Consider the following 27,697-nt stretch of genomic DNA (forward strand, 5'->3'; position numbering starts at 1 on the left):
CAAAGGTGCTACCCATTGATGTGCCGCGAGTCTGATGAAAAAGGAGATCTTCGAACTGTAAGAAATTTTCTTTCAAGGCGAGAGATTCACAGTGCATGATAAAATGTACAGGAGAAGTGAGTGTCTGGTCAACCGAATGAAGGGCAGTTTCCACAACTTCTAGAGTAGCCTCTTGTGGGATATTTGTGTATAGGGCTTCAACATCCAGAGTGATAAGGGCGTGAACTTGAGTAGTTGAGTTAATGATTGCAATCAAGTTGAGGACGTCTTTAGTGTCCTATAGTCTCCGGTATAGGTTCCGTCCTGGAACCCCTTTCCTCCTTTTGTGACAAATTTTTACAACCCATTGTCCAGACATCTTCCACGTATCTAAAGGACATTCATCATCATTATTGATAGGTTTAGTGTGTTTGTTTCACGACTGATGTGTAATTATGTCATCACTTCAGAATGTCACTATCATGGCTCGTGGTAGCGATGATTTCAGCTAAAGAATTATTAGCTAGTGCATTGGACTTGAAGAAAGCTTCAGCTGTATTGGATGGAGTATCATGACCTTGTAGAGGCACTCCTGAAAAGCAGTTAGCTGGATGATGCACAATTGTATAATCGTACTCCTGCAACTGTAGTCCCTTGGCTTTTGGATTGTGAAAGATAGTCAGCAAAGCTTGATAAGCAGTTACCAGCGTGAAAGGCTTTCTGTACAGGAAGACATGGAAATACATGGAAATGTTCACAAGCCCATACCATGGCCAAATTTTCTTTCTCAGGTTGTGAATAAGCATTTTCTGTTCGGGACAAACATCTAGCATTGTTCACAATATGCAGTCGCAAATTCGGGCGTCCACTATGCTGGGCAAAGGATCATCCGCTGGAGAGGTGGGAGGTGTGTGGTGCTTGTGTGTCGTGGGTGTTTGTATGTCTGTGAATAGGGGTGACTTTGCGTGCATGCAGGTGAATGAATATATTCTGAATATTTGTGTGCGTGTGAATGGGGGTTCTTGTGTGTGTTTGAATGGGTGTGCTCGAGTGTGTGCAAGTGCGTGTATGCATGTTTCAGTGTGCACGTTTGTGTGAGTGTGTCCGAGTGACTGGGGGTGTATGTAGCGAGTGCGTGGATGAGTGGGGTACATGTCTGTATCTGCGTGGATGTGTGTGAGTGCATGTGTGAATGTGTGTGAATGTGATGGGGTGCTTGTGTCGGTGACAGGAATGGGGATTCCTGTAACCAGGTATGACCGCCAGGGTTTTTGTGGCAGGATGACCGCCACGGAAAGCCTGGCGGTGTGCACCCTTGTAATCCGGACGGCGGTCTGAGGCGGATTTGTGGAGGTTTGGCTTCAGCCAAACCCCACAGGTCATAATACGGCAGTCTTCACCGCTGGTTCTGCGGTGGTGAGACTGCCACGGCGAGTCAGGCGGTCTCAGGAACGCCAGAGTTGTAATGAGGTCCAGAGTGTGCTGCCGTCACTGACAGTGCAGGGGCATTAACCTCGGCTCTCCCTGAAAGCCAAAGCTGATGCTGCCACACAGGGCCAGGCGGGGAACATGTACTACAGCGGTTGAGAGGCTGCTGGCTTGGAGGCAGCTTCTTGACCGTCATTTGGTGGTCCGGCATTTGGATTGCCACAGTCATAATTAGGGCTTCAGAGTTTCTCAAAGCATTTGTTGTCTCATTGAATCTGATAAGCACCTGTCAACAACTTTAAGACTCATGGCTTCTTCATCATTAAAGTCATTGAACTGACAGTGTTTGATGAGTGTATCATGTTCTTCCACAAATTCATCAATTGTTTCACCAACTCTATGGTGTTTTTGACTGAAAACTTATTGTTCTTAATCATCATTTGGAACTGGATTGAACTTGAGATTCAAAGCATTTTTGATCTGATGATACGTGACTTCTTCTTCAGTTTTCAGCATTTTCTTTATAACTTCTTTCACATTCTCACCGGGAAGGTTTTTGGGATACTTGATAATCTTTCTGTTATCAGTCTTCAAGTGCATCAATGAACTCTTCAGATGTCTCTATCCACAAAGTCCATCTATTGCCAATATTCTTCTTTCTGGGGTTATTGAAAGGTGGTGGTATCATAAAGGTGGCAGCAATGTAACTGTTCATGGCAAGTGGCTGACATTGAGGGTGGAGCTCTTTCAGATGCAGTTTGCTGTGCTTGAGAATCTGCAGCATAACTGAGGTAAGCCGATGGATCAGCCTCCGGGTCATCCAGGACAATCTTTGGAGTTTTGACCTTCTTCCTGGTCTCCAGTGGAGCCTTGTCATCCGTGGGGACCTCTGGAGCTCTGGAGGTATTCTGAGCCACCACCTGTCAGCGTTTGTGGGGTGCAGCTTCAGGTATTGGGCAGCTCAGTAGCACATCCACAGTGCGTCTTCTTGAGTCTCCCCACCCGGTGCTGAGGTTATAACGCTCCACTTATCAAGACCCTGGTAAGAGTGATACCAGTATGCTTCCCTATTACTTGTTCTGTCAGTCAACGCTATTATTGACAATTTATGTGGTAGATTGTTATTGTCGTTGACTATGCTTTGTAAACCTTGTTATGCCTGCCTTCAGTGTTATCACTCTATTCAATGTATAACTTTATGTTGCGTGGCAGCTCGGTACCTTCTAGTATTGTCTTGGTCATAGCTTCTTCACCAATGATGGGCAGACTTCTCAGTGAAGTTTTTTTGTTTCCCACTGCTTTACACCGGTTGTTGCGCTTTGACTCCACATACGCCAACCGTCGACATGGCACTTCGGCGAAGGCACACCTGGTACACATGAGCAGTCTGCTTGGACCACAGCAAACTCTCTGGGAGAACACCGTCCTTCTTCAGGTTACTTACCCCCATCTCATTACAAGTTGTAGCATCTTCCCAGCCCGGGAACTGGCCAATGACTATGCCACTCACAGAGCTGTAAATCACTTCTTTATTCTTCTGCATGTACCTGTGAATGCCAACATTCTAAGCCAAGCTTTCATTACATTCTTTTCTCGCCATTATTTCAAACTGATATGGAGTCAGTTTGGAGCCAAAAAAGTTCCGTCCTAAAACATGCAAGACACCACAAGGAATACTACTTGCATAGTCATAAATATCTTTATGAGTTTGCCCCGAAATATTCAGCTCCCTATTAGGGAAAGTGGAAAATGTTCTAAATGATCAAGAATATTCCCTGAACATTTCCATTTTTATTGCTGGGTCCAATTCACAATGGCATTTAAGAGGACATTAAGCAATACTTCCCATCACATACTGTCAACCACCTTTGGGATTGGTCCCATCATGTCTAAGTTAAGGTCTAAGTTGTGGAGCGTGCATTTAATGAGATATCTCCGTTTAGGTGGGTAATTTTCTTTCTTCTGCTATTTACAGATGGAATTATGTAATCAAAAAGACGTGTTAGAACTGAATGTGTGGTATAGCGGGTCAAACTCGTATAAATTTCTTATTACTTAGGCAGGATAAGGTTATGTTAGAGGCCCTTCTACGTTTCCTAAAACGATCCTAATGGGGGTAAGTCTCTTGAGTGAAGAGTAGGAGTCGTATATGTGGAGGAGAGAAAAAAATATTACTCAACAAAAAGATGTTTTAAATTATATAGCAATCACACGGGAGTTGCTAAGAATTGTGTTACTTTCAGAAGAGGAGTGGAGAAGGTAATCATTTTTCGAAGATCAAACTGGTAGTTCATTTCAGGTATACACGAACTGCATTTTAGAGATATATGGAACTAAAGAACCCAGTCATGGCTTAAGATTATTTTCAGAATCTTGCCACCAAACTGGAGTTATCACGACATGGTTATGCAACGTTTACGAGTTGTTATTTAAAATTTGAAAGAAACGGGTTTGGTTGCAGATAGTCACCCAACAATAACTGATCAAATGTAACAGATCTAGAAATAAAGCGGCTACAGTTTCAGCCAGCTTTCGTATTTGGCAAATACATAGTCGTTTTAACTTTGACAAATCAAATGCAGTGTGATCAAGAACTATTTAAATTCCGATACAAAGACTGAACTGGAAAATCTTCGAGTATGACCTGCAGTGCTGTTGATCTGAACAGTTTCGTCTGTTGCAATTCCACAAACGATTTAGATTCTACAGTAAAACAGACTGATCACAGTTATTCAGGAAGGTTGGCACTTCCTAAAAGCTCAAGTGATTTGCTGAGCCTTAAGGGAGATGCACTATTAGAATTAGGTAACTCAGGGCCAGATGTAGGTAGCGTTTTGCATGGCGCAAACTGGGAAAATCGCAGTTTGTACCGACTCGCAAAATGGGAATGTGACTCGCAAATAAGAAGGGGTGTTCCCTTCCTATTTGCGACTCGCACCGCAATGCAGAATTGCTTAGTGACCGCGAACGCGGTCGCAAAGCAATTCGCAGTTACCACCAGTGTCACACTGGGACCCCTTCCCCTTTGTGAATGTCGCCAATAATGTTTTTTCAGAGCAGGCAGTGGTCCAATGGACCACTGCCTGCTCTGAAAAACCGAAATCAAATGGTTTCGTTTTTTTTTTTTTAATTTGCAACTCGTTTTCGAAAAACGGGCTGCAAAACTGCTTTATTTAAAAAGCAGTCACAGACATGGAGGTCTGCTGTCTCCAGCAGGCCACCATCCCTGTGAGTGCAGGGAATCTCAATGGGGTCGCAAAATGCGACCCACCTCATTAATATTAATGAGGTGGGTCTTTGTGACCCCATTGAGATTCGCAGATGGTGTCTGAGACACCGTTCTGCATCCGATTTGGCAAATCGGAAATTGCGAGTCGCACCGACTCGCAATTTCCGATTCGCAAAATCGGATTTTACTACATCTGGCCCTCACATTTCAATGTGGGACTCTGGTTCTGTGCCTGCAGGAAAACTCATTTGCCATTTAAAGGCCCCAGTTTGTGGCTTTGTAGTGGTGTACACATGAACCTCAATTTGCCAAAATGCCAGGATGTGACATCACACCCCATCTGACCTTTACTTTTACTCATGCAAATGCATACACACTCACACACTTTTACACATTCACACATGCGCACAATCTCTCACATAAATACACTCTCACCCGCCAGCACGCACATTTAAAAGTATGTTTGCTTACCTCACGCCTGCAAAGATGAGCTGCCACTGTGCTCCTAGTACTAATTTTGCCACCTCTGAGGCCAGGGGTCGCAAAAACAGTGCTGGGGTAGCAAGGGGCAAGGCAGGTGTCGCAGTTGCGACCCCAGGTGACCACTAAATGACATCCATGGGTGTACACCATTTTCAGGGTCGGGGTGCAAGCGCTCTGGCCCGTTGTAATCTCTCTGTGGGCCTTTTAACCACTCCCATGTCACACCCATCAGTTTAATTGGTTCGTAGGCTTGCCTTTTAAAATTCACTTGATTTCTTTTGTGAAAGACATGCATAGGTGATGCCTTTTCCGGTGTTTAGCCCTCCTCAACAGCACCAGTAAACTATTGAAAACATACGAGGCTCCATGTTTTCCACCTGGCTTCTGGACTACTTTTCCTTTGTATTTCCTACGCAGCAGGATCTCACTGGGCAGTAGTCAAGTGCTTTGCATAGCATTGACCCTGTTACACAGATAATTGCATAGCTGCTGATATGTTTGACTGCAAGCAAACTTCTCTTTCCTTTTGTGTGTTCCTTCATGCTCATGGCGTGGTGCTTTAAATCGTCTCTCTTATGTAAAACTGATTTACTTTTCATTTTCAATTTATGTGGCAAGAAAAGTCTGGTTAGGACTTTACAACGCCAGTAGCTCTAAGTCGAACAAATGTGAGACCCACTGCATTGCAAAGGCTTGTTTGACAAACTGTAGGCTTCCAGAGGTGATATGCATTGCCTGATTCCAGTCAGTAATGTGGAGTGCTCTCTTGACAGATAAGATGCAGCACCAAGGCAAAAAGTCTGGGGTTGGGGAGAAGTGAGATTTGCACCAGTTGGAAACAAGGTGCAGAGGCAAGAAAACAGAAAAGAAGAATGGTGCATGCAGCCCTTGAGTTAAAATGTGAAGATCTTTAGGCCCATATTTATACTTTTTGACGCAAACCAGCGCTGGTTTGAATCAAAAAATGTACTGCCGGCTAACCCCTTTCCTATGCGCCAGGCGGGCACCTTATTTAAGGATTGACGTTAGCCGGTGCTGCGGGCTGGTCAGAGTAAAAAAAAAAGACTCAAACCAGGCATTGCCTGCATAGGGAAAAATGGGGGTTGTGCGTCAATAAAATTGTGCAAGTCAGGTTAGAATAAAAAATCATGCTCAAACCGGACTTGCACCATTTTTTGACCCACATCCGCCATTTAAATGACTCCTGTCTTAGTAAAGACAGGAGTCATTCCCCCTTGCCCAATGGCCATGCCCAGGGGACTTCTGTCCCCGGGCATGGCCATTGGGCACAGTGGCATGTAGGGAGGCCCAAGTTAGGCCCCCCATGCCACTTAAAAAAATATATATATATATATATATATACTTACCTCAACTTACCTGGGATGGGTCCCCCCTTCCATGGGTGTCCACCAGGGGTGGGCGAGGGTGGCAGGGGGTGTCCCTGGGGGCAGGGAAGGGCACCTCTGGACTGCTTCAATGGTCAGAGACCATGGAAGTGAGCCCACAGGTCCCTTAACGCCTGCCCTCACCCAGGCGTTAAACACAGCGCACATCAGGCTGTGCGCCGTTTGTTAAGGCCCGCCCCCTCCTGTGCGTCAAAATGACGCAGGAGTATAAATAAGGCACACATGCCTTAAAGTCATTTTTTGGACGGTAACGCCTACCTTGCATGTCATTAACGCAAGGCGGTTTTCCGCATCCTGACAATGCCGCACACGGAGGGATTTTGATGTTCGCGGGGTCAGGCGTCATATTATAAATATGGTGTTAGGTATGCACTGAATGTGCGTCAATTTTTTTTATACACATTCGGCACAAACAGAGTATAAATATGCCCCTTAATATACACAATTATCCACGTACAGCAGAGTCCTCAGGGCAATTTCTTCCAGACGCCACAGGAGAATCAAGGGTAGCTTAAAAGATAAGTAACCACTCCAGGGAGCATGTTCACTCCAACATCAATGTGTGTGACTCTTTCAAATGACTCTGATGTCAGGCTGGAATACAGAGATGCCAGCCAAGACATTGCCTGATTTACATTTATTCTACTAAGGTTTTCAATTTTAATTTGGTTTACATGACTGTCCATTTTATGTATGTGTGTTCTGGTGTTTGGGATTGAGAGCGAAGAGGGGTGATAGTGTCTACAAGAATTTCCTATGGCGCCCCAGTATTTGGCTTCAATGAAAAACATACATGCTCTGACTGCAGTGTTTGTGTCTTTAACGTCTTAATTGTGTAGGTAGCTGAAGAAAATTCTTATTGTGATTGGTTAAAAAAGTCTTACATATTAAACTTACAAAATATACATTTGTTAGAGATGAGGTCTCCTGTTGGCAGAGGTATACACCCTTGTCCAAGTAGGAACCAGAATCCTAGTCAGGGTAAGTCACGCACAATCCAAATTATCCTGTGCCCACCCTCTGGTAGCTTAGCACGGAGCAGTCAGGCTTAACTTACAAAGTAATGTGTAAAGTATTTGTGCAATAAATCATTAAAAAACACAGTGAAAAGGCAAAAAAAATGCACCACACAGGTTTAGAAAAATATACGATATTTATCTGAGTAAATGAAGGTCCAAACGAACAAGATTTGATAAGCAAAAGTTGAAATATCACTTTGCAATGATAAGAAGAGTATTAAGTCTATAGAAATCAACAAATGTCTCTTGTGTGCACAAAGTACCTGGTATGTGTCAAAATTACATGCACAAAGACTGCAGAGAAGGAGATGCATGGAAAAAGGAAGGTGTGCATCGGATTTCCTGACGCAGCACAGACGATGCATCAATTCTTCCCAAGCTGCAAGGGCTTTGCGCCGATTTCTGGCACGCAGTCTTGGATTCTCACTGCGATGCGGTGACTTTTGACACCCAGGAATGATGTGTGGAAATCCTGGGCATGTGGGACAAAGTCACAGGAATGGCGTCGATCCAGTATTGTGATGTGTTGGAGTTCTGCTGTACAGCAGGTAATGCATCTCTTCCCCATGCAGGAAGTCGGGCTGCGTTATTCCGGCTCGGCGATGCATCGATCCAGTAAGGCTGTGTGTCGAAGTTCCGTTCGCAACAGAGGTGCTGCGTCAATCTCCACTCGGCGATCTTCCAGTTTGGCGATGCTGCGATTCTTTCACTGCTGGGCAGGCTATGCGTCGTTTCCGGCAGGCTGTGCGTTGATTTTCACCACAAAAGGGCCCGTATTTATACTTTTTTTAGCGCCGCATTTGCGCCGCTTTTTGACGCAAAACGCCGCAAACCTACAAAATACAATGGTATTTTGCAAGTTTGCGCCATTTTTGCATCAAAAAACGACGCAAATGCGGCGCAAAAAACAGTATAAATACGGGCCAAGGTGTTTCCTGGAAGAGGAGAAGTCTTTTTGGTCCTGGGACTTCAGGAACAAGAGGCAAGCTCAATCCAAGCCCTTGGAGAGCACTTCTCAGCAGAGCCAGAGGCCAGCAAGGGTGCAGGGCAACAGCAAGGCAGCAGTCCTTCACATCAAAGCAGTCCAGGTGAGTCCTTTGGGCAGCCAGGCAGCTTCTCTTGGCAGATTGCAGGATCTGGTTCAGAGTGTCTGTCCCAGGAAGTGTGTGAGCTGGTGGGGTTAGGGACCCAGTTTATATATCCAAAAGTGCCTTTGAAGTGGGGGAGATTTCAAAGAGTGGTTTTGAAGTACACAAGCCCCTCTTTCAGTACAGGTCTGTCTGCCAGGGTCCCAGTAGGGGTTTGGCAATCCATTGTGTGAGGGCAGGTCATTAGCCCTTGAAATGTAAGTATCAGGCTCCCCACCCTTCCAGCCCAGGAAGACCCATTCAGTATGCAGATGAGTGCAGGTGTGGCTGAGTATCCTGTGTTTGTGGCTGTCTGGGTGAAATGTACAAGGGAACTGTCAACCAGCCCAACCCAGATGTGGATGAGATACAGGCTGTAATGCACAAATGGATTCTAAGCGCAGAGAAATGCTCACTTTCTAAAAGTGGCATTTCTAAAATAGTAATATAAAATCCAATCTCACCAATAAGCAGGATTTTGTATTACCTTTCTGGCCATACTAAATATGACCGTTTACCCCTTTCTGATCAGAAAGGAGCAGGCCTCACAGTAGTGGAAAACACATTTAGAAGTTTTCCACTACCAGGACATATAAAACACACAGATATATGTCCTGCCTTTTACTTACACAGCACCCTGCCCTATGGGTTGCCTAAGGCCTGCTTTAGTTGTGACTTATATGTAGAAAAAGGAGAGTTTAAGACTTGGCAAATATTTGTAAATGCCATGTCATAGTGGCAGTGAAACTGAAGACACAGGCCTTGCAAAGGTAGGCCTGAGACATGGTTAAGGGGATACTTATGTGGGTGGGACAACCAGTGCTGCAGACCCACTAGTAGCATTCAATCTAAAGGTCCTGGCACATGTAGTGCACTTTACTAGGGACTTACAAGTAGATCAATCATGCCAATTGGGTATGAACCAATGTTACCATGTTTTAAAGGAGAGGGCATTTGCACTTTAGCACTAATTAGCAGTGGTTAAGCATGCAGAGTCTTAATTCCAGCAAAATCAATGTCAGAAAAGTGGCGGGAGGTAGGTAAAAAGTTGGGGGATGACCACCCTAAGGCTGTCAGGTCTCACAACATTAAACAGTGTGTGCTTTCTTAATGGTACACAATTCCCTTTTACGCTTAAAGGGACTCAGGGCCTAATTATGAGTCTGATGGTCAGTAAACCACCAGACTCGCAATGGTGGTCCAGACCGCTGCGGCTTTGACTGTCCGACTGTCAAATTACGAGTTTGGCAGTTGGACTACCAAAAGACTGCTGTCTCTACCAGGATCAGTAATTCCAAAAGGATGACGGCGGTCAAGATTGTATTCAGCCACGGCAGTGCTGACGTCAGCGCCATCATCCTGATTACATCCTTGTTCTCTGCCAGCCTTTTAATGGTTGTCTGATAGCCATGAAAAGGCTGGCAGAGAAAACGTGCGGGCCACAGGGAATCCTGTGTACGGCAGCAGTGCCGCTGGCTCAATTCGTGAGATGGGATCAATGTAGCCATAACTTCCCCTCAAGCCTGACTGCCGATCAGTCCAGTGGGAAGGATGTAATGGGGCCAGTGGGGAGACTACCAGCATCATGGCAGTCTCCTCATCAGGAGTTTGGCAGATGGATGCTTCTGCCGGCGAAACTCCTATTGACCCTCTAAGAGCCTGATGCATCAACACATTTTCCCATAGCCTGTATGGGTTGTATGGAGGTCACACCGTTGTTTGGGACATACCAGACATCAAATACATTAGAAAAGGGCATGGAGACTGTGAAGACCCTTACTGGAATGCTAAAAGTGTCAGCAGTGTTAGAGTCTTTTCCATTCCAGTGGGCTACGTGCTCCATCAAAGAGTATGATGACTTCTTAGTTCAAATATGGTAGAGCAATACTTACAAGTCAAGAAGGGAAGAGACAGTATTTAACCTAGAACAACTATGAACATCTTGCATGGTGACTATGCAGTCTGTTGTATTTACTTCGATTTGCATACCAGCTTGAACCTGTCCTTCTCTTTCCTTAAGTGTTCTTGTGTGAATGCTCGCTTTGGTTCCTCAGTCACATCCCATGCAGCCTCGCTGCTACCATTTATTTTTATGCTCTGAGTCCACTGCTGGAGTTTTACTCAAACTCTGGGTCATTTCTTACCCCTAACCTACAGTAGTGAGTACTGTTAGATAATTGGCATGTCTGCACCTAATTAAGTCTCAGCATAGATGGTGAAAAACTACAGAATGGGTGTCACAGTACTGAGGGCTTATGCCAGGCAATTCCATTGTTTCTCCCTTACCTCATCCTTCTTCCATTTCCCTCAGAGTCTCATATGTAGTGCTTGCTCTAATGCATATTTGTAGTAAGCCTCACTGGGAGGCACGGGGTCAGCATCAGCATTTATACCATACGTCTTTACACTTTGTAAGACACTGGTGGATCCCAGCTTAGACTTATTTGCCTTGTACGCAAGGGCTATTGAGAATTTACAGAAAGAATTGGAAATGGCAAATGCTGAGCGGATATCCTTTTAGACTGACTCAATCAATTGGACAGTCTTAGCATAGCTTTACTGACACCCTCTGCTCTGCGTTTTTACTAGCAGGTACTGATATTTATTCTGAGTTCATAAGATATTGGAATTAAATCAAGATCAGTAATATTTCCTCAAGTAAATAATCATTGACTTGCCCCAACTGACCAACTGACCAACTGAGACGTATACAAGAGATCCAAAAGTTCTTTTCTTTTTTTTTTTTAGCACAATATCAGCAGCACTTCATGAATCAATCTCACTTATTCAAGGTTGCCCAAGGCGGTGTCCTGACAAAGTCTTGTGGACTAAACATCGGGAGAAATAAATGTAAACTCTTAAGTATTGTGATGTCAAAAATATTGTTGGTTAGAATATCAAAGGTAAGATTATAAAAAAATGTATTATTGTTTAATATAATCAAAATATAGTTCTGTGTTTTCTCCTTGTGATTTTTATTGTTTACTTAAGTGACTTTTGTGAAGTTATGTTTGCATTAATATATTGTATTTGTTTTGCTTGTATTTTGTGTACAATAATTTTAGGAGCAGCATTGGGTCAAAAGGTGAAGAGGATGGGAAATACATTAAATGTTTTAACTGTAAATGCTTATTGTGCCTACAATTAAAAGAGATTTTTATTATGAAAAAAAATATATATATATATATATAGTTTTTTTTTATTTTGTAAGAAATACATTTTATAGTTTATATTTCTTTAAATCCTTTTTTAAATATTTGCACTATTTCAAATTTGCAGTAGGTAAACTTTTCTATATATAATTTTATACATTTTTTGTTTCTTGTTATTTCAAATTTTAATACTTAAATAGTTCAGAAAAACAAAAGCATTTCATTATTTTTAATGTTTTGTTTTGAATGATTGTATCTTTAATTTGCATTTTTATTGTGAGTTGAACATTTATGTAATTTCCTTTCAATATTTTTGACTAGGTGGATTTTTTAATTTAGTTTTTTAATAAAAATGTATTATGTATCTTTTAAAATAATTATAAAGCTAATTATAATGCTGAGTTATAATTATAGAGCAATAGTAAATATTGTTTTATTTTTTGCTACTACTCCCAGTGTACTTTATTTATATTGTGTGGTCCAGTTGTTTGGGCTATTTAAAATGTTTTTATCCAATGTGTTATTTTTAGTGTAATGTCTATTATAATTTTGTGGAAGCGGTTATTTTTTAACCCTATAAGTGCAGGACTTTCTCCAATGTGAAATTTGGACTGGAAATAGTAAATTTACTTCCTCAAAGTTTAACCATTACCCCACTGTGGTTAGGTTTGCAGTAGGTATGACAAATCTGATTCCTGAAAGTCAAACACATTCCACAATGTGGCAACGTTTGGAGTGGGAAGAAGACATTAACACACCACTCAAAGTCCAGCACATTCCTCAGTGTGGTGAAGGTTGTTGTTTAAATATTAAATCTGATACTCCCCCAACGTTCATCACTTTCATCAATGTGATTTAATATGGAGTGATAATAGTAAAACTGACCCTCACCAAGTTCACTTTCACCAGAATGGTTACATTTGGTGTGGCAGTAGTAAAGGAGACCTTCTCCAATGAAAAAACAACTTTCTTCAATTTTGCAAAATTTTTATTTGGAAAAGCAAATGTGATATCCATAAATTGCAAGCATTGATTGTATTTTTGTACATTTGTGGAGGGGCCGGCCTAAATAATGGCGCTAAGCCTGCTTAGCACCATTATTTAATGCCTGGGTCAGAGCAGGCGTTAGGGGACCTGTCGGCTCATTTCCATGGTCATACACCATGGAATGAGCCCACAGGTGCCCACCCTGTGCCCTAGGAACACCCACACCAGAGGGACACCGGACCCCATCCCAGGTGAGTAGGGTAAGTATTGGTAAGTATTTTTTTTTAAAATTAAAGTGCCATTGGGGTCCTAACTTTGGGCCCCCTGCATGGCACAGGGTGCAATGGCCAGGCCCTGGGGACACTTGTCTCCTGTGCTGGCCAGTGGGGTGGTGGGCATAACTCCTGTCTTTCCTAAGACAGGAGTTATGTTTTTGGTGGTTGTGCACCAGGAAATGGCGCTAGTCTGGTTAGAGACTTTTTCTTTGCCTCACATCAGGCTAGTGCCACTTCCTGGCACCCAAACCCCTCCTTCCCTACCACCACCCCCACCCGACTAGCATCTTTTTTGTAGACAGTAGCCCAAGTTTAGCGCCGGCTTGCGCCAATTAATTAATATGGCTCTAGGCTGGCGCTGTGGTTTCACGCTAGCTGGCGCTATCCATTTTGCTGCAAAACTGGGTTTGCAGTTTTGCAGCCAAAAGTATAAATCTAGCCCCTTATACTCCATTTGTGGCAAATTTGTGTCCTTTTTTTTACGCAAATTCAGCACAAATCTGACTCCATATTTATATTTTGATGTTAGACACATCTAATGTCAAAATATTGGAGTTTTCACAATTTTTTATATGCGTGAACCTACCTTGAGTTAATGAGATGGAAGGTAGGCATTCCCATCTAAAAAATGGTGCTTTCCCCATAGCCCCATATCTATTCCCCATGCTAAAATGATGCACTGGTGGGAGGTGGGGCCAAATAATGGTGCAAAGCTTGCTTTGCACCGTTATTTAATGCCTGGGTCAGACCAGGCATTAGGGGACATGTTCACCCAGTGCAATGGTTAATCACCATGGAATGGGTCCACAGATGCCCTCCCCAAGCCACAGGAACACCCCCCCACACCAGTGGGACATCGGAGGATGGTGGACCCCATCCCAGGTAAGTAGGGTAAGTATTTTTTTTTTTATTGAAGTGCCATTGTAGGCCCTAACCTGCGGCCACCTGTATGGCACAGCGAGCAGTGGCTATGACCAGGAGACAATTGTCCCCTGTGCTGGCCATTTGGGTGGTGGGCATGACTCCTGTCTTTCCTAAGACAGGGGTCATCTTTTTGGTGGTTGTGCATCAGAAAATGGCTTTAGTCTGCTTAGGGGCATTGTTTTGCCTCAAACCAGTTTATCGTCATTTCCTGGTGCACAACCCCCTCCTTTCCTACTGCCACCCCCACCCAGCTAGCGTCTTTTTTGTAAACAGTAGCCAAAGTTTAGCGCCGGCTTACACATTTAATAAATACGGCACCCAGCTGGCGCTGTGGATAGATGCTAGCTAACGCTATACTTTTTGCCACAAAACTACGTTTGCACAGTTTTGCAACCAAAAGTATAAATCTAGCTCCTTAAACTCTATTTGTGCCAAGTTTGCATCCTTTTTTATGCAAATTTAGCGTTTGCGTGGTTTTGCAGCAAAAAGTATAAATCTGGGCGTAAGGATTACATTACGCTTTTTGTGGTCAGACCGCCAGATGCCATGTTGGCAGGCCTGAAAAGACCAGCATGTTGGTGGTCTTTCAGACTGCCCTATTATGAGTTGTACAGGTAGGACCGTCGACCACCAAGCAAAAAAGGCAGATTGTCAGTAGTGCAGTGGCCTGGATTTAGGCGGTCCATCCTCCAGCACCGACAGCAGAGTGAGCAACCACTGACCTTATTACAAGCACACAGTCGCCGTGGTGGACCCCCATAGTGGTCAGCCAATGGCGGTCTGAACCATGGTAGTTCATGTTCAGCAAAGTGACAACTGCACATTGGATGAATTTGAAAAAAACACAGCTGACACACATTGCCACCTTGGACAACCTGCAAAAGACACTACAGTATACACCCCTTCGCAGAACACAGTCCTTTGCATTATCAATGCCAAACACTGTAGCCAGAGCACCTTAGTTCCCAAAAAGCTTTTTTCACCATCCCATAGAACACCCTGTAAACAATGTGTTACATTCACAAACGTTTGCGCTTCCCCTGTTTAGTAAGTAACTGTCACCAGTAGTTTTTCTGTAGTTTTTTTTCCACCATGTCACATTTAAAAAATCCCCATTTTTCAGAAGATGAGTTAAGAGTTATGGTGGAGGGGGAGTAGCATTACTGCAAAGCCCAGGAGGTACTGTTTCTCTGTCTCCAAACACCAGACCAGTGTTTACTTGTCCAAAGACCCTTGCCTGCTAAATCTCAATTGAAGTTTACTCACCTGGGAGTGACTGTTAGAAATTTGGTTGGCAGTCAGGTTACCCCTGTCCTAGCGAGGAACCTCACTCTAGTCAGGACAAAGGAGAAACACACCCAGTTAACCCCCGCTCGCCCCTTGGTAGCTTTGCACAAGCAGAAAGGCTTAACCCAGAGACAATGCGTAAAGTATTTGTACCAACACACACAGTAAGAACACTACAAATGACTCAACACCAGGTTAGAAAAATAACCAATATTTATCTGAGCAAAACAAGATGAAAACAACAAAAATCCAACATATCCAGACAAAATTATTAATTTTTAAAGAATAAATTTCAACATAGCACTTAGAGACACAAAGGCTTTGGGTTGGTGATATCACAGCGTCATGACGGAGTAGTTTCCACAATCCAAAGCTACTAGCACCGATCATGGAGTCACACGGACCGCCCATGCTCTGTACCTTGGAAAAATGAGGAAACAAGCCAATACACGGAGTCGGGGATCACGGCATTGCTGGATCTGATGTGGCGTAGGTGCCGGTGCTGTGGTGTGAAGAAGTAGAGGCATCACAAAGAGGTGGTAGGGCCTTGCTAGTTGGCGGCGAAGGTGAAGCAACACTAGTGTGAAGTGGTGGATCCTCGCACTTCCGGCGTGGTCGATATTTGACGGTCATGGCGGTGTGCGGCGAAGTCGGGTGTCATAGATGTCGGTGATGCGGCACTTCGGGACTCAAGGAGTCCCGGACTTCGGTGGGGTGGGTGCGGCGGCTGGCCTGCCGGCTCATCACAGTCCAGTGAGGACATGGTTTCAGGAATCTTGCAGCAGCACCAGTCCATGGACGTCCAAAGTTGGGGCACTTGGTTTCTCTTGATTTTCCTCCAGCTTTTCTTTTCAAGGGCCCAGGGACTAGATTTGGCACCACTTGGCAGGCTAGGTGCCCCAGCAGAGAGTCCAGCTGCTGTCAGAGGAACTCATTGATGGCCCTGAGACTTCAGAACAGGGGGCAAGCTCAGTCCAAGCCCTTGGAGATTCTTCTCAAGCAGGAATATACCAAAAAGTCCAGTCTTGTCCCCTTTTACAGGCAGAAGCAGCAACTGCAGGATAGCCCAACAAAGCACAAACACAGGCTGGGGCAGCACTTCTCCTCAGCCCATCAGCTCTTCACCTTGGCAGAGGTTCCTCTTGGTTCCAGAAGCAAAGGTTGAAGAAATCTAAAGTCTGGGGTTTTGTGTCCAATACTTATACTCCTTTCTGCTTTTGAAGTTCCCCAACTTCAAAGATTTTTTTTTGTTGTTTACAGGATCCTTCCTTGTCCAGGCCAGGCCCCAGACACACACTAGTGGGTTGGAGACTGCATTGTGTGAGGGCAGGCACAGCCCTTTCAGCTGTGAGTAACCACTCCTCCCTCCACTGTAGCTCAGATGTGTGCTGGCTCCATATCTTTTCAACCTCTTTTTATTAGACTTGACTGCGGAATTTAATAAGGTAAATACGCACCCCCCAAAGCTTGGAGATATGACTATTTCAAACTTGTTATATGCTGATGACATAGTGCTCCTGAGTCAAACTAAAGTAGAGCTATGGCGGCTCATCATAAAGATATCCGAATAAGCAGAGTAAAATGGATTGGAAATAAATCAGAAAAAATACAATGCAATTAGAAATTTGCCAAAAAAACTTTGAAAGTTAAAAACACACAAAGGGGTGTTTTGGAACAAGTGATGTTTTGGAACAAGTGAACCAGTATAGATACCTGGGTGTACTTTTTGATGAACTGTGCTCCTTTCTTCCCCAGAAACAGGAGCTATAGAGAAAAGGAAATGTTCTACTGTTCGCCTTCCGCACTTTAAAAAAACTGCTTACCAGCTCTAGCTATTGCCCGTTGCTTCAAGTCGTTGCAGCCAAACTAATTCCAACTTTAGGATATGGAAGCAAAGCTCTGTGTGGACAAGATGCTATCATCCTAAATAAAATAATTGGAAAGATTTTTAGGTCCTTATTCCAGCTACCGGGATATACCTCCCAAGCTCAAATTAGGCTGGAGTTTGGTTATATAAATCAATGTATAGATAGGAAAGCCAGTTATATCAAAGCCTGGAAACATTTACAGCTAACAAGGGAAAAGGAGATTAGTTCAAACTCTAAAGCTAACATACTTAGATCAGGCTCTAACAGATTTGGAAGTAGTGGAATTATGGGACTCAAACTTTTCCTACTTTGCTTTTTAAAAAAAACCTAAACCGAATAACAAGGAAAAGATCAGTGAACATGGATAAGAGTTTATTGGCCTCCACATCGCATTCCTGGATGGTAATAAACGAGTATAAACTTTTGAAATGTCAGCCTTACTTGGAAGCTGGGTGGACAAAGATAGACAAGGATCGTTTTATCAAATACCTATTTGGTATCATCCCTGGTGGTGCCTACTTAGTCCTGTGGGAACGCCCCGCTACAATCCCTCAGTCCAGGCTATGTGGCCGGGGTAAGGAAGATATAATTCATTTGATCTGTATTTGTAATGGCCTATGAAATGAAAGTAAATCTTTATTGAAGGCAGCATTCAAGCAAAGGAGGATACGGACTTGCAGGCAAGAGGTGATTGTCTGTTTTAAACCCCCTGACGTTGTTCTGAATGCTAAACTTACCAAGTTCTTACGCTTAACATCACAAACATTTCTAAAATAAGATCTTAATTAGTACATATATATCAAGCTTTTGTACAGAATTTACAGAAATGTTTTTAATTCTTTTTAAAAAACAATAAATCACAACACAGTATTCACAAAACGATTTTTAGGCCTAGTTAAGTAAGGTATTAGACATACATGGGTAGCTTATACTGACCTCGGATTAGGAGGTATTTATTAGAAAATTCTTAAATAATATTATTTTTATGCATATTAGATTTTATAGTTTGATATTCGGGACTGTATATTTTCTGATTTAGATAGAATGATGTGATGTATTGGTTTTTATTAACTATGCATCAAATAAATAAACTTGAACTTGGATATGCAGCCTACACCCTAGCTCCCTTTGTGTCACTGTCTAGAGGGAATTCACAAAAGCCCAACTGTCAAACTGACCCAGATGGGGAAGCCACAACCAGGCGGAGTCACTGAATGGTTTAAGCAAGAAAAGGTCTACTGTCTAAAAGTGGCATTTTCAAACTAACAATCTAAAAAACAACTTCACTAAAAGATGTATTTTTAAATTGTTAGTCCAGAGACCATAAACTCCACGTTTCTATCTGCTCTCAAAAGAAAACTACACTTTAAGAATATTTAAAGACAGCCCCCATGTTAACCCATGAGAGAGATAGGCCTTGCAAGAGTGAAAACCGAATTTGGAAGCATTTCACTGTTAAGACATGTAAAAACACACCAGTACATGTCCTACCTTTGACATAAACTGCACCCTGCCCATGGGGCTACCTAGGGACTACCTTAGGGGTCACTTACATGTACAAAAAGGGAAGGTTTGGTCCTGGCAAGTGGCTGCACTTGCCAAGTCGAAATGGCAGTTTAAAAACTGCACACAGAGACACTGCAGTGGCAGGTTTGAGACAGGTCCATAGGGCTACTCATGTTGGTGGCACAACCAGTGCTGCAGGCCCACTAGTAGTATTTGATTTACAGGCCCTGGGCACCTCTAGATCGCTCTACTAGGGACTTACTAGTAAATAAAATATGCCAATCATGAATAACCTAATCACCAATACAATCTATATTGGGAGCACTTGCACTTTAGCACTGATTAGCAGCGGTAAAGTACGCAGAGACAATCAACCAGCAAAAACAGAGTCCAGTATACCATAAAAACAGGAGGTCAGAAGGCAAAAAGACAGGGGAGACATGCCAAAAAGCTGCCAGATCTATCAGCAAGCAACTGGAAAAAAAAGTACATTGGAATGAAACTGACACAAACAAAGCAACATCATCAAGGTGGGGATGTGTCTAAAGCTATCTCATTGAGCAGTGTTTGGCTGCATATTTCAGAGTATCAACTCCCTAGTTGTTTCTAAAACAATACACTCAGCACATTCTAACAACTACAGTTCATTGTACAGTCACTGTCAGTACATCACATGACATACTTACACTCATGAAAAGTAGATGTTGAGATCTTCCCGCAAGTCAGCTCCTTCGTCTTACCACTGTCATCCTCACTTAGCATTCAGGAGTCTTACTGGTGGCGCTGCAGGCTCCCCCTACTCTACGATGTATGGGATATTCCTCCGCAGTGCGATATTGTAGTGCATGCAGCATGCCACAGTAATGTGGCAGACTTTCCTGGGTGAGTAGAGGAGGGCTTCACCAGTCCAGTGCGGACATCTAAATCTGGCCTTCAGGAGCCCAAAAGCCCACTCCACGACCCGCTGTGTTCTTCCATGGGCCTCATTGAAGTAGATTTCCCCTGTCGTAGTTAGATTTCTCAGTGGTGTCAACAACTAAGGACGGTTTGGATATGCAGAGTCTCCTGTTAAGGCATGGGACATATGTGCAACAATGGGTCACTCACTTACTGATTGTAGCACCTGACCGTGCACACACACAATCAGGACAGATATGACTTACCAACCAGCCAGGCCCTCTCTGGGTACAATTGTGACATAACCTGGGGTATGGTACTGTTCTGCATTATAAAGGAACCATGGGCTGAACCAGGATAACATGCACAGACATGTGAAGTGCCGAGATCCACCAAGCCAACATGTGGTGACTATCAATGGCCCCAACCACATGTGGGAGTTGGGTAAAACCATAAAAGTCAGCCTTCACATTGGCTAAATCATCATGCTGAGGAAACCCAATATAGCTTTCAAGTTGTTTCAACATTGCTGAGAGGACATCCTTCAACACCAAACTGAACATAGGTTGGGATATACCAGCAAATAGGGCCACTATATGTTGGAAGGACCCTGTGGTTAGAAAGTGCAATATTGACATGACTTGTACAACGGGTGGTATGCTGGTTGGAAAACTAATAGTTGGCATCAGATCTGGCTCCAACTGATGACATAAGTCCACTATTGTTTACCTATCCAGGCAGTAATAGATAATTATGTAGCTGTTTCACATCCTCCCTCTCCCTAGGTACCTATGTATGAAAATATATGATTTGTAACATTAGTCAGTGTGCCCACAGCAACATATATGGTGCATGCCAATGATATCATGTGACAAAGCATTTCTGACTGTATCGACATGGAACCCAGTACACATCACAACAAGGATTTGGACCAAACTCAAAGATGTGCTACACAATTCCCCCTCGAAATGTGACTATATATTCTTGCCACCAAAATGACCATCTGCCGGGGCGGATGGTGCACCCAATTTAAATGTCATCTGTGCCCTGCAACATACTACAATGGTGGTTGAGTAGAATGACCTTCATGACAAGACAGGATAAGGATGTTTGTGAGGTAACAAAACATGTTTTGTAGGTGTGAAGCAGTTTATAAAGCCAAATACAGCATTTCATGCTGCCAAAATGGCAGTTGCTTGACCTACTCCATTGGACATTAGGAACCGCCCACTATCGCCAACGGACGTCGTCGGGGGTAGGCGGTTGCAACAGCAGCAGACATAGGCTTGCGTTATTGACAGTGGTAGTCGTTGCCCAATAGTTGAGTCCGCAGGTGGTGAAGACTGCATACATGGCAAACGTGACTACCATGTTGTGCAGATTCACTCACTTGACTCCTGACACTGCTTCCAGCAACACCTCCACGACTTGAGCTGCTGTGTACCACCTCTGAAATCACTCACGCTATGTCCAGCAGGTGATGGGGCCCCAGCCTCTTCTCCAGTGGAGCTGGAGATGCTTGTTAATGAGGACCTACCCCTGTATGGACAGTCATAGGTCTCACCGGAGAAGCATGTAAGTATCTCATATGAACAATTTTCTCTGTACTTGACCATCCTTTCCCTCCTCATAGTCTACAATGTGCCCCTGTTTGCCAGTTTCACTTCTTGTGTGCCTAGTATTGTAATCTGTGTGACATCAATTGGATGTACAATGTGCAGGTATTAGTGGCCTGTACCATATATTAAGTTCAGTCACATTGTGTTTTGTGCAGTTTCTGAGGTTCCGGATCCTCCATGTGTTGGATGCACATAACTAGGTAAGGAGACATTACTGCCATCTAATATTTCTTTCTTCATGATTGTTGTAAATGTTGGACAATATGTATGTGCAAGACAGCTTGAGCGGTGTATGCATCTTGTATGACTCATTTTAGAATCATGTGAGCAATGTATATAGTGCCACAGACCTTCCAACCCACACCAGGCCTCGCAAAACTGTTGTGTGGAAGGCATATCATGAGTCACTCTGCCCTTCCGGTTGACACACAAACCACATGGCAACTTGCTGAAGGCCACATGTTGTACTGTCATGCATGGAAGTGATGGAAATGGAGTGTCATGTAGGTCCTGTCTGCTCAGCCTGCAAAGACCAGAGCCTGTCAAATGTATCTCCCATTATGGGACCTAGTCCAGGATGTGCAAGAGTCACTATGGCTATGCAACTGTGGCACTGTGCCCACTCCCTGTACACCAGAAGATCATGGCATGTGGCAATATGATGCTCTAGTGGCAAAACCTGCCCTCACTGCCTTGGTCCTTCAACTAGATTAGGAATGGGCACAGAGGTGAATCATTACACTAGCCCATATGTCCATTTTGCATCATTATCAATGTGTGTCTTTGACTCATGACATGTCCCTTACTCCCACAACCCTGTTGTCACCTTCACAAAGGTCATATTTGTCCTGTGCAGGCATATTGCACAAATGACAGTCCCACAGTGCAGACATTATGCTGATTCCTGCGAGGCCATGATATGTGACTCAGTAGCTTTGTCACATAGCAGAAACTGTACAATGCATGCCTTTGTTTTTTGGATGCCATCCCTTTAGGATGGACTCATATGTCTAAAGAAGTGTTCTGTGGTACAAGTACATACCACAGAACCCACCCCCTGAAGTGGCATGAGTCTGCATTTGTTAGTCCACATGTCCATACATGGACAAGGAAGATACTTTCTGTTCCCATCGTGCCAGCCCCTTGATTGTCACTCAAGTGTAATGGTAAAGTTGGTACTATGGCAGTTGCCTGTAGGGACTGTATGCAGTGAGTTAATCTCAGAGTGTGAATGTGTTGGTCCATTCAGGCCTAAGGAGTTTACCCCTCAGAAGCCACATAGGGGTGCAGTGTTTCATGGTGGGTCACACCATAGTACAGGTTGCTGGAGCAAGGGCTACCTGATGTCAATCAAGTGCTTTGTCATTGTAGGCCCTGAGCAAGGTAGTGGGTTAGCCTGCAGATGGAAATACATATGTGTGTAGCCATGTCCCTGTACATATTGGCTTGTGTGTTTCACACTTGTGGAGTGTTAACAAATCGAAAAGTTCTAGCTTAGTGTTTCTGACATGCATGTGACAACTATTGGTGCCAAAACTTGTGATTGTAATCTCTTGATTTGTCTTTTACAACCATGCAGGTCAACAGCCAACAGAAGAAGGTGCTATGGACAGCTCGGAAGGTGCAGACCCTGGGAGTCCAGCTGGCAGAGCGCCGACTGTCGGAAGAGGTGGGAGGACCTGAGACGCTGGACCTGGAAGATCACAGAGGTCCAGCTGGGGAAGTCCTCCCAGTGTGGATGGGACGCATGTCAGACCATGACCCCCCTGATGGCCCGCATTCTGGCAGTGGACTACCCAGATCTTGATGGGCATTTGAGGACAGCACAGCAGTCACAAGAGGGTGATTGCAGGGCATGTTCCTGCCTGTCACATTGCCAAGTGAATATGTTAGGTTCTGACGGCTCACTCTGATGAATAGGAATGAGCAATGTGTAACACAATAGATAAGTGATTGTTTGTGTAGATATGTTATGTGTTGCATACTGATGTGCCTTGCCTATTGGCTTAGGGACCTAGGACACAACTGTGTACAATCCACAAACATTTTGCTCTCCAGGGACAACATATGGCTGTGTACATTGAGCAATCAAGTACTGTTTGTTGTTGTAGTGGGTGTAAATTCTATGCAAAAGACCAACAGACCACTACTCCTCACCGTTACAGGCCAAAAGAAAGGAGGCAATGAATCAAACACCCATTTTCAATTTCTCCAATCAAAATTTGGACCTATCTATGCAAACCTTACTTACAAAAGGACTTTAGTTTGTCCTGTCCTGTCCATACAGCAGTGTGAACCCGGATGGAAATTGGATGCATATTATATGACTGTTTTTGGAATTAGGAGATTTATTTCCCTAGCCATGGATACAGCCTTAAGGAGAGCCCTGTGAGCTGATAGTCTCATGGTTGCCCAGTTCGACCCATTAAATATTTTTTATTAAAAACGAAGCAAGAAAGCGATTTCATTTCTGGAGGTTTGATATACTATCATCCAAGGACTATTCATATAAGGTATTAACCATTTGCCTTTTATATGTATGGCAGTATATGGCAGATACTACTTAACAGGGGTCACAGTGATTAATATGCATGATTTATTCTCACTACTACGGTTGTATGAATGATATCAGTTGCATAAGCAATGTGTCTAGCCACAGATAGACAACACGGCAAGCATCTGTAGAGATGGACCACTATGTGCACTAACAACACAAATATTCGAAAGGGAATTTTCAGATGGTTGCACTATGAAAATTTGTGATGAATTTGGAGATAGCATGTGCATTCTCTGTTGATAACCTCACCTTGGTTTATGGCAGGTAGGTGGTACACTTATTCCGGTAATGGTGTAGTAAACTCTGCTTATTATGGATGATTTAGAATCGGTATGGCTTTTCTATGGTAGTTGTGCTATATTTTCAGATGTGATTTATGTGATATTTGTAGAACAATACAAGATGTGGCATTTCCTGAGGAAGGCATCTTCGCCGAAATGTGCATTGAAGAATGAAGCGACAACCCAATTTTAGGGACATGTATTTGAAAGTATTGGACCATTTTTTCACTGGATGAAATTGAGCCCTCAATGCATATGGAAACATGTGTTGAGTAATCTTTAGTGATTGTTTGACCAATCTTTAGTGATTGTCAATTTGAAGTGTCCCTCTGCTAGCAGCAGTTTGTATGGTAGACTGATTACATGAGTATAAATATAATCTGTGTTATTGTATGATATTCTTGTGCAATCGGGCTATAAACAATACAGGAAACACTTCACTTTAAATTTTTTAATTTTTTAATTTTAAATTTTTCATGTTTGATGTAAGTTATAATGTGATATGTTGAGGATATTTTACATATGTGAGGTATGCATGGTGAGAATGAGGTGTGCATGGTAGTAGAAGGGGTTGTTGTACGCTATTTTAGATGTATTTGCAGTTTGTATTTATGAGTACGTATATTGCTTTTGTACAATGGTATTATTTCATTAATAAAAATGTAATTTATTTAGCCGACTTCCTTGGTAACCATACTATTTTTTAAATAAGAGCATTGTTTGAATGCCCATGATGTCTTTGAGGTGTCTGGGATTTTTTTAGTTCATTTAGGTTTGTTGACCATATCCCAGGACTCATATTTAGTAGAGGGAGTGCCTTCTTTACTTGAACTGAGTAAATTGGCCTCTACCACCCAGAGGTACTTGTCTTCAGTGTATGACGGGTGCTGATGCCTCACTACTGTCTGTAATGTGATGATGGCCATCATACATGTGACAGTGCAGACATTTTTTTTTAGGGTGCAACTATAGATCAATATTTTCCCTTGGTAAATGGGGAATGTCCATTGACAATATTTATGTGCCATTACTGTTGCCAACATTCCTTGTGCCTACATTTCAGCATGTGTCCTTTTCTCTTTTGAAAAACCATTTGTAACCTGCTGTTTCATGCATGGTCTACCTGTGTTGATGGGATAATTTCTGTATTCCCCATCATATATTTCCATGCCAACCTGTGTGTGGATTAGGGCATTTACAATGGGGGTACATTTCATGTGGTGCCACAGACATGAGTGTGTCATCATTGATAATTGCCTGACACATACCCTCACCCGTCATAGCATCTCATTTGACATGTACAACTGTAGTAGCAATGAGGAACATGATGGGTAGGTCCAAAGAGTTTATCCACAATGTGTATTTCCATGCCACTGGTGCAGAATCATGAAGCAAAGTGCTTTGCATATGTGAAATGGGGAAGGTTCATTACCTGACTGTTGGCATGCATTATGGAGTGACTTGCAGTTATATTGAAATCATGTGGTTGGTTAAAGGCATTTATCCACAAACATCTAGTTTTGCATGGCGAAAATGGAGACAATGATGTAGCTTCATAGTGGGCAACATTGGGCCTTCTACAAGTCCTTGCAAATGTCTGGGCCTCTCCAACATCCAAAGGACTAATGGCACCTACTGATGCACTCAGTGTATGTCATTTTAAGGGAGTCCAGACATTAGTGGTGATTTCCCTGGGACTTGTTGATTGTGTTTTGGATTTTAGAGGCATATCTCCCTGAGATTGTGCATATCTTGGCTACAGTTTTCATTTCAATGCCAAATGTGTGGCACATCTGAGAAACTTTGGTACTACCTCCATGACTCCATTGGGACAAATTTCACTTGGCAAAGTGTGCATTGTGGATATGTTTCCAGTCTGACATGAGTATTTCAATGTTACCTTCTCCAGGCTATTGTACTTTTGTCAGAAACATGGCATTATTTGGGAACATCACTTATCATTCTTGTGTTATTGTGTATTTGACAAATAGATGTCTGCTTGACCTTGCGTGGAATCTGTGGAATTGGAGTTAGGAGTGGCCTACTATTCTATGACAACAGGTAAGTGATGTGTGCTCCATGAGCAAAGCACTGAAGGTGATGTGGTCTCCTACTTGTTCAATGGTTACTGTGATTGTACAACTTCAGCTTTGTGATTGTAGTTGTCTGGAATCCTGATTTTCCTGTCTGTGGGCAACTGCTCAGATGGCATGCATGCATATGGTATGGTACAGGTATGGGCCACTTAGGTGAGTTTGTTGCTGGGAACTACTTGACATCATGGTAATGATTGCTAATCACAACTGTTGTTCAAGTGTGATTATGGACATGTGATGACCCTATTTCTCTTTGTATTTGAGCATCAGCCCAGGGAAATTAAGGAGACAGGGCACAGCTGAGTGGGTAAGCATCTGGCCACAGGACCTCTGGTCAAGGCACCATTGACACAGGGGGACCCAGTGGCCCAGAGGGTGAAAGGAATGCCTTGGGGAGGATGGATTTTCATCCTCATCATAATTGGATGCTTCATCCATTGGCCACTCCTTAGTCGTGGCAGACCCAATGAGATGTACTTCTGTACCATGTTTATCTGCCACCCCCATTCTATTGTCACCCTCCCTGTTGTGCCCCACCCAATTGGCCGTGCCTGCTCACCCAAGAGGGTGGGGATCTCCTTTATCACATGCACCCCCATCCCAGCCCCTGTTACGTCTGCTGCCCTGAGTGAGGAGGCTATTGACCTCCTGAAAAGTATCTCTGTGGGTCAGACTGCCATTGTGAATGCCGTTCATGTGTTGTCCAGCATACTTCAGCAGACAAATGCATTCCTGGAAGACGTTCATAGTGCAATGTATGGCCTATCGAGATCTTTTTATGCTCTGGCCTCCCCACTGACAGCAGCCAGTCACACCCCCACATTCAGTCTCCCCTCCCCACAACTCTTCCCAGTTAAAATTCCCCCATTCTCCTAACTATCACAAGCACACAGACAGATCTGCACACACACCTTAGCACACATAACACAAACATCACAAAACACACCGGCACTCAACAGACACACACAGCATCAGCCACCGCTTCCCCAGACACAGCCACCACCCCACTGTCCCACACACTACATCAAGCATACCCACAGGCACCACCACAGCAGTCAGTGACACACCAACCACATCCATCATACCTGCAGACACCACCCCAACAGGCACATAGACATCCACCACACCCACCATACTTGCAGGCATCACCCTAACACACACACTCACACATCCACCATATCCAACATACCCGCAGGCACCACACCAACAGACACATACATTCATCACTCCCTCACCCAGCACCTCCACCTCCCAGCCCTCCAAAACACGCAAACGGCCACACTTGGGCAAGCAACAGTCACCACCCACACATAAGCATAACTTGCACACACCCAAGACATCCACATCGACACAGCAGACAACCATTCCTTTGACCTGCAAATCCCCACCCCCTTCTGCTGACCATCCTGTGTTCCTAAGAAAGATTTTTTGTTTGAGCTTGCCCTTTCCCCTGTTCCCTTCACCTCCGTCTCAAACCCAAGAGGCCTGATCCAAACCCTGCCCATCCGTTCCACCTCCATGTTCTCCCCTGTCACACCTGCACTCCTGATGCATCCATACCCTTCCCCCTAGAAGAA

The sequence above is a fragment of the Pleurodeles waltl genome, chromosome 9 (assembly GCF_031143425.1).
Source record: "Pleurodeles waltl isolate 20211129_DDA chromosome 9, aPleWal1.hap1.20221129, whole genome shotgun sequence".
Classification (NCBI taxonomy): domain Eukaryota; kingdom Metazoa; phylum Chordata; class Amphibia; order Caudata; family Salamandridae; genus Pleurodeles; species Pleurodeles waltl.